This window comes from Triticum aestivum, chromosome 1A, assembly GCF_018294505.1.
Source record: "Triticum aestivum cultivar Chinese Spring chromosome 1A, IWGSC CS RefSeq v2.1, whole genome shotgun sequence".
Taxonomy (NCBI): Eukaryota; Viridiplantae; Streptophyta; class Magnoliopsida; order Poales; family Poaceae; genus Triticum; species Triticum aestivum.
This window is the reverse complement of record NC_057794.1, coordinates 100,422,842-100,431,901: the sequence shown is the minus strand read 5'-3', so window position 1 is coordinate 100,431,901 and position 9,060 is coordinate 100,422,842.

The window sequence follows — 9,060 nt, the reverse complement described above, 5'->3', positions numbered from 1 at the left end:
TGGTACATAGACAACTTGAAGTGGATACTATAAAATGCTCAAGACTAGTGTGAGTGCTATGGATGGCCTTCTCGTAGGGAGACGGGGATGAATCCATAGTAGTGTATTGTGTGGTGATTAGTGGACTCGTGTACGTTGTTTCACCTCCAGAGTTTCTGGTAGTCGTAGAATAGGATAGCCACAGAGTCAAAGCTGGCTTGCTGCAACTAAACCCCACATTACCTCTTGATACAAATGCATGTATGATAGGATCTGATGTAAGTCTTGCTGAGTACCTTTGTACTCATGTTGCTTTATTTATGTTTTTGCAGCGGAGACTTCGGTCTTACTAGTGTTCTTGTGGACTTCGACTAGTAGCTAGTACCTCAGCTACGATCTTGATCGGATGTTGTAGATAGTCAGGCTTCCAGCCTTTTTCATTTATGGATGTCTGTACCCAGACATGTAATGCTTCCGCTTGTTGCTTGTATGCTCTGTATGACGGGTCTTGTGACCCCTGTTTGCAATATTGCTATGATGGCTCTTCTGAGCTTTTATCTATATGAGTTGTTGAGTTATGCTGTGATGCCATGTTGTATAGCACATACTTGCATGTTATGCGTACGTGTAATGTGTATTGCTATGTGTGGGATCTGACTATCTAGTTGTTTATCTTTAGCAGCCTCTCTTACCGGGAAATGTCTCCTAGTGTTACCGCTGAGCCATGGTAGCTTGCTACTGCTCTGGAACACTTAGGCTGGCCGGCATGTGTCCTTCTTCGTTCCTGTGTCTGTCCCTTCGGGGAAATGTCACGCTTTGAGTACCGGAGTCCTGTTAGCCCGCTACAGCCCGGTTTACCGGAGTCCTGCTAGCCCAGTGCTACAGCCCGGACCCACTTGCTGATGACCGACACGTTTGAAGCTGGGTCATGGATGCCTGTCCCTGTAAGTCTGTGCCACTTTGGGTTTACGACTAGTCATGTCAGCCCGGGCTCCTTATCATATGGATGCTAGCGACACTATCATATACGTGAGCCAAAAGGCGCAAACGGTCCCGGGAAAAGGTAAGACGACACCCGTGGGGATACCGTGCGTGAGGCCGCAAAGTGATATGAGGTGTTACCGGCTAGATCGATGTGACATCGAGTCGGGGTCCTGACATGCTGCTAATGTTTCAAATTCTTCACATGCCTCTGCTATCACTAATTCCTCATCTGAGGACCTTGCTAGTATCACTGACGATGCAGGGCTGAAGGAATTATACATGACAGGCATGTACAAAAGCCTCAAAGGGCATCAGGCTCTTTGTGATGTGCTTAAAAAGCAGATCCTCAATAGGAACCCTAGGAAAGAGGGTATCGCCTTTGAGAGGAAACTCAATGCTGATGGTACATATTGGAAGCCTGAGCAGTACCCCAAAACTACATGGGTTGCTGCAAAGGGACCTCCAGTTGATCCATCTAACTTATCTGGATTTGCATGTGAATCTCCTCATTCTGATGATGAGTCAATTGACTCCAACTATAAACTGTTCAAAAATCAGAATGGTGAAGTATTTGCTAGATATGTTGGCACTAACTGCAGGAACGACTCCCCTATGAAGAAAATCTGGGTTCCCAAAAGATGCCTTGAAAATCTTCAGGTGAATGTCATCATGACACCACCTGTGAAGAATAGGAACCAGATCAAATTCTTCATATGGACCAAATTCTTCATATGGATCCAAGTCCTCATACGGACCAAACTCCTCACATGGATCAAATTCCTCAAAAGGATCAAAGTCCTCATATGAACATCATCGTGCTAACCCGTCTGTTTCGCGGGGAAGATCTAAGGATTATGGATATGTGCATTATTCTTCAAATTATTATGTCCATAAGTCATCGAAGAATTTCTCTGCTTACTCTTATGCTTATTCTAACCCCTCTTATGTGAAACAAAATGGACTGGCTTCTATGCCATCCTTCTCATATGGAGATCGCAGAATGATGAACTCTTTGCCACCCCTTCAGATGTGGGTGGTGAAGAAAAAGAACTAACACTACTAGGGAAAAGCCTACCAGCAGCGAGGGTTTTGGGCCTCTCAGTAGCGCGGGCACCGGCGCTACTAATAAGGCACTACAGCTAACGTATAGCAGTAGCGCCGGTTGTCCCACGCTACTGCTATACATGAATAGCTGTAGCGCTCTTTGGGAAAGGGCGCTACTGATATTATCTGCAGCGCTGTTTGCTGGGACGCGCTACTGACAATGCGGCGCTATTGCTAAATTTCCCCCCTCGCTACTACTAGTTTATTTATTAGTTTTTTTCCTGCATATTTGTTTTGTATTTGAATAGGCTTTATACAATAATCTTTAGCATATCATACACATACAAATGTAATCATAGCATATACATACAATTAGTCTCATCAAATCATGTCATCATCATAATCATCATCCAACACAAAGTGGTCTCTCGTCATCATCTCGAAAATAGCGATACAAGTCTCGAATGATATGCAAATACATCGTCATCCATCTAAACAATGATATACGCGAGAAGAGCTATCACTTTGAGAACATGAGTTCGTATCCCTTTTCCGCATTAGTGTGAACCTCTAAACTAACTACTGCCTGTCGCTCGGAAACCGGAAGGGCCTGACACTCCGGCCACTTGTCGTATATATACTCCTGGCATAGCACTTCTTCGCCATCTATGATCTATGCACCTGCATCATCACATGAGTCGATGATATGCAACATATATAGTTGAGCAACAGAAAGAGACAGACTTGGCAAAAATAAAAACAACATATCATAAGCATAAATAACAAAGTTCATCGTACCCCAAAATGCCCTAACTAGAGTGATTTTCGCTAGTCGAGGAGGAGGACGGTTTAATTACATCACAAATAAAGTTTCACCGTGCATAACTCAAAGTTTTGTCATATAGAAAGTATGGACTAAACGGACACATTGTCATATATCGACAATCACTCCAACATGTCGTTCCATCCATCCAAGTCAGGGAGATAGTCCCCGGGCCTAGTGAAAGGCTTCAGGTCGAGACGCTGAGAGGCTATCCATGTTCGTACGTCTTCCCGCGACATTTTTCCTTCTCCATAGAACATCCCTGTTTTTCCGACGACCTCCTTCATGATGATTTGGGCAAGTTCGCGCTGGATGTTATAGAACTAAGCTCGAAGTCGATGATCCTCGATATCTCCTATGTCCTTTGCCCATTGCAGAATATGGGCATCGCCGGAAGAAGGTGCCATGCGAAGGTTCTGGTGATCCCGTCTGTACTCCAGCATATGGTGTAGGACATAGAATTCATCATTAAGAGAATCGTCCGATTGCTGGATGCAGTAGAAGTTGGTCTTATGGCCGAAGGCGACCCTGCCGCCCCTCATCTTCTTGTCCCTGACCTCTCCACCCAGTGATTGGTAGTGATACATAGCACTGTCGAGAACATCCTTGATGTGGGTGTAATTCTTTTTGTGAATGTTCTTCGACGTGTCCAAGTAAAAAACGTGGGAGAATCGGGGGTAGAGGATGATGAGGACGGCGCGCCCGCCGCTGCGCAAAATAAGTCCTCAAATTAATTAGCCTCCACCGTGCAAATGAATGATTGAAATCGAAGGAAGGATAGCAGCGCGGATGACTTACACGGGATGATAAGGCACGAGAATCGCCCCCTTGTCCTTATTGGTGAGCATGAAACTGACGATGTAATCCCTCGCGTATTCACGGTGATTTGCGTAGACTCCCAAGAAGCCCTCGTGCATGTAGTATGGGTCAGCGACGCAGATATGAGATATCTGCTCAACCCCGATGATCTAGTTCATGTGCAAGGCATAAAGGCGGACAAACGTAAAATCCAGCTTCTTCACGTGAAACATGTCGAATATGTAATCGAATCGGAGGAAGAACTTATCCGCGAGGAAGCTGTCGACATACGACATTTGCCGCGGAACGTTAACCACGTAGAGTGGGTATCCTGGATCTTTCGAGGCGATGAGGTCTTTCTCTACCCGCAGCACATCGTCATGAAGTCTCTTTAGATCGCCGAATCTGGCCCGTAGCGCTGTTGCAGGTAGGATTGGTTGACCGGGGATATGCCATTTATCCGCACCGGGGATATCTATACGGTCCTGAAGCCGAGGCTGCTGAGGCGGCTGGATCATAGAAACAACTTTTTTGCCTTTCCTCGCTCTCTTCCTAAACTTCTTTACTACCAGAAGGTCATCCATAATATGTTGAGACGGCAATTCAGGCACCGACTCATGACGCTCAAACCCTGAGGAGGCGCCAGTATAGACATACTGTTCAGCAGTGCCATCATCGTCCTCATCCTCATCCATGGCGACGTCATCAGCGACTAATGGAGCCTCCTCCTTACCCCGTCCGCTATCACCCAACCCGACACCCGACGATAATTGGGTAGGTGGGGTGTTGATGTTCATACCTTGCTGAGGCCGCGTGCTCGTGGGTGTGCTCCCGTCCACCTCCAGACAAAGCAGACTCTTTGGCCACAACAGGACCCACCCAGCATTGCGACAATCACCAAGCCGCTGCGGTGTCTCGTCGTCATCCCCCAGTAGTACTGGAGGAGGCAAATTCTTGTGGCCCAGTTTGACACTGGCCACGGAAACCTTGAAGACGTTCGGGGGGATCGGTCGGCTGTGGAACAATGGTTCCTTCGGCTCCATTATCGTCGCCTTCCCCACGTCCACCTTCTGGTCGCCGATGGTGTACAATATGGTGCACGGGGTTTCGTCGGCCAGCAAAGAAAAGTCTGTGACATGAGACATCCGAAAGGCAACGAAAACGGGAGATTATACATTTATATTGAAGGGGGCCGGTGTGACAGATACCGTGAGGGTGTCGAGCTCAGCCAAATAAGAAGCACCGCCTAGCACGTCCAATGCGGGAGCCGGTGCGGGAGCAGGTGCAGCTGCAGGTGCTGGTGCAACACTAGTCGAGCTGCTCCCCGCCAAGAAGTCAGCAAGGGGAAAGTCCGCTGCATCTTTTTTTGGATTTTGCCTGGTCCAATTGAAAACGGCCGGAACCAAGGTAGTAGAAATATCGAAAGCCACCTGTTTTGCGGCAACTACCGCTGTTGCGACTGTCTCAGTGGATTTCTTCTCAACCGCAATCTCAACCCTCTTGTCGATGTTTTCTTTATTTAACCACCGTCTTTCCTTTCTCTCCTTCGTGGTCTCACGATAGTACTTCTTCCACGTGGCGCCATCTCCGACACCGTGCACGCGTCCATACGACGGTCGAGTATCCACCGGTTGTTGTTTTAATATGTTCAACGCCCAGTTGAATGGAGTGTCCCACTTGGGCCTCGCCAATGCCTCAGACGGCGAGTCGCTTTCGGCCGCAATCCTGTGCTGCTCTCTCTGCAAAAGGCACAACGATCGTTTACAAATATGACTAACGTGTGCAGTCGAATTAATCAGAAACTAAAATTACCAGCAGTCTCATGAACTCCGTAATGACCGGTGTTGTCTCGTAAACCTTTTTCACTGGGTCCCAACGGTGCCGGGCCCTGAGGACGTCACGCTCCTGTGGGACGGTGAACTCCGCCAAGGGGTCTGGGATGCCCAGACTCGCGGCTTCCATGTCCTTCTTGGCCCATTTGGACCTCTTTCCGCCGTAACCACGGCTTCCGAGGTGGTGGCTCCCAATGTTCCTCTCTTGAAGCCCCTTCATGTACTTAGACTTTTTTTGGCATCTTCGGCCTTGCAAGCCTCCTTGAATATTTGAAACTGCTCTTCCCTGATTGTCGGATTATCCTTTACAATCTCGGAGTAGGGTTCCTTCTTGTCGATGATCCTTGCTTTCACTCGATTTTTCCAGGCGACCAACGCGTCGCTAAACTTGGTCATGGCGTGTTTGTTTATCTTCTTCATTGCCGGGTCCTCATCTGGATCTTTATAATCCTTCTCATTCCGGCCCGGGAACAAGAATATCTGGTGAAACTTCTTTAGGAGGGAGCTCCTCATATTTTCTATCTTCTGTAGTTTCTCATCGTTGATGGTGGCGGTTGTCCGTACAATGCAGCCTATTTGATTGCCGTAGCATCGACGCGCTTCCTCGGGCGCCGTTGGCTCAAAATTGCCGTCGTCCACCTCCGTGACCACCACTCTAGTAGTCCTGAGTTTGTTAGGAACTCATTGCCTCTTTGCTTTCGGTTCTACACCGGCTCCGCTCCCCGAGGCATCGCCGGTCTCAGTCTCAGCGCCGGTCTCGATGCCGGTCTGAGTCTGAGCGCCGGTCTCAGTCTCAGCACCGGTCTGCATGTCGGTCTCAGTCCCCGATGCCACCGATGGGCCCAGCAATAACATCGGTTGATCATCGGTAAGGCTAAAAAATTCGTCCACCGCCTGGTAGGCGTCGTCGCAATCACCAGAACCCTGTCCTTCATCGTTGCTAGCCATGTTTCCTATGATTAAATCTAGTCAATTAATTCTAGACCTAATAAAATGAATAATGACATAAAAAAGGCCTATTGTTTTGCAGGAATGTTGACTCCTTCCTGGTGCGGCAAATCACGGGCACTCGATATGTCCTAGTTTGTAGCACAAGTCATGCTGAAATTCATGGAAAATTTTGGCATGAGCTTTGCTAAAAAGTGGACAAATCGAGAACCTGAAATTTGCCGGAAAAGAAATGAATCAACATTCCGGCAAAACATAGGCCACTAAGCATCATTTCCTGCAAACAGTGTCCAAATATACACGAGCAACCACATGTGCAAATAGTGTAGAAGAAAATTCATTTAACTACTAATAGAACAAAATTCAGTTAACTTTAGTGCTCTATAATGTTGAAAGGAAAAAAAATTCAGTTAACTACTAATTTCATTCATTTAGGTTATTCATTTAACATCACCTAATTAACCTACCGTACCAATACTACTAGCAACACTACTAACCTAATTAACCTAGCAAAACTCTAGTGCCCTAACTGAAAAACATCTAATTAACATCTAATTTTTTCTCTAAAATACAGAGAGAGATGAGTGAGGGGGGGGGACTTACAGAGAGGGGAGAGACGGTGGCGGGGAGGTGCTCGGTGACGGAGGCAGGGGCGGAGAGGGCGGGCTCGGGCACGGGCAAGGGCGGCCCTGGGCGGGCTCGGGCGGCGGTGAGGTGGAGGGCGCTGACGGTGACGTGGAGGGCGGCCTTGGGCGGCGGCTGTGAGGCTGAGGGCGGCCCCGGGCGGCGGTGATGAGGCTGAGGGCGGCCTCGGGCGGTGGCGGTGAGGCTGAGGGCGGTCTCGGGCGGCGGCGGTGAGGCCTCAGGCGGCCTCGGGCGGCCTCGGGCGGCGGCAATGAGGAGATGGCAGCAAGGGCGAGGGACGATTTGGGGAAGAATTGGTGGCCGGGGGGTGGGGTGAGGGGAAACCGCTATTTAAGTGAAACGTAACGGTAGTGCGTTCCCGGAAACGCACTATAGCTAGGTTAGCTATAGCGCGTTTACTGAAACCTACTACTGCTATTCCTTTCTCCTTTTTTCCCTTTTTTCTTTTATTTTTCTTTACATTTTATTTTTTCCCTTTCTCCTTTTTCTATTTCTTTCATTTTCATTTACTTTTCTACTTGTTTTTCACTTTATTTTATTTCCGTTAGCAGCAGCGCTTTACACGTAAGCGCGCTGCAGCTAAGGAGATTAGCAGTAGCGCTGGGCCATTATACGCGCTACTGCTAGGTTGGGCTAGCCATGTGCGCCCAGTTCAAACATAGCAGCAGCGCTTTTCGCTAGTACGTGCTACTGCTAATGTCATAGCAGTAGCGCGGTTTATTTACGCGCGCTGCTACTAAGTAGCAGCAGCGCTTGATTTTGTACAGCGCTACTGGTAAAATTCTGTGTATAGGCTTTTCCCTAGTAGTGTAATCTCTTCTGCAGGTTCAGGTCTCCAGACGCACGTAACCGTCTGAAGAATTTGTTGGAGACCTGAGCATGCCTGATAGGACGCAGGCTAATCATGAAGAAATGAACTTTCATTTCTCACGTCCTCATATTGTTTTATCAGTTCTTTTACTTGATGAAATTGATCTGATGAATTGATGTCATATTCTTCACTGATGAAGTATATGAGTTTGTAAGCTGCACTAATTCATCTGCAGGATGATCAACCCAAAGCCACTGAGTGGGTCCTCGATAGTGGATGTACAAACCACATGACTGGTGACAAGAATCTATTGATGGATGCTCCATTATCTCCGTCGCATCTGAAGCATATCATCTTTGTTGACAAAGGCAAAAGTCAGGTATTGGGTCTAGGTAAGGTTGCGATTACAAAGGATCGACACATGGACAAAGTCATGCTTGTTGAGTCCTTAAGATACAACCTTATGTCTGTCTCAATGCTTTGTGATCTTGATATGGTTGTTGTCTTTGGCAAGTACCGTTGTGTTGTGGTTATGGAAGCTGACAATTCCAAAGTCTTCGAAGGCTTTAGGAGAGGAGACCTGTATATTGTTGATTTCTCTACAGGACCACAACCAGCCGTGTGCTTACTTGCAAAAGCTTCAGAAGGCTGGCTCTGGCATCGACGACTTGGTCATGCAGGCATGAGGAATTTGCACACGCTTGCGAAGAAGAAGCATGTCATTGGCATCAAGAATGTCAAATTCCTGAAGGATCACCTATGCGGAGCCTGTGAAGCTGGGAAGATAACGAAGGCCAAGCATCCAGCAAAGACTATCATGACCACCACTCGCCCGTTTGAATTGCTTCACATGGATCTCTTTGGTCCTAATCATTATTCTGCTATTTCAATTGAAGCATCTCAATATGGCTTTGTTATTGTTGACGATTATTCTTGCTATACATGGGTACACCTTGTTACTTACAAACATGAAGTGCAGGAAGTCTTCAAACGATTTTCCTCGAGGGCTTCAACCAACTTTGGTGTGAAGATCAAGCAAATCAGAAGTGACAATGACACTAAGTTCAAGAATTCTGGTCTCGATGACTATCTTGATGAACTTGGTATTACTCATGAGTTATCTGCTCCTTACACTCCTCAGCAGAATGGCGTCATGGAGCGCAAGAACATGACTCTTGCTGAGATGGCTCGCACTA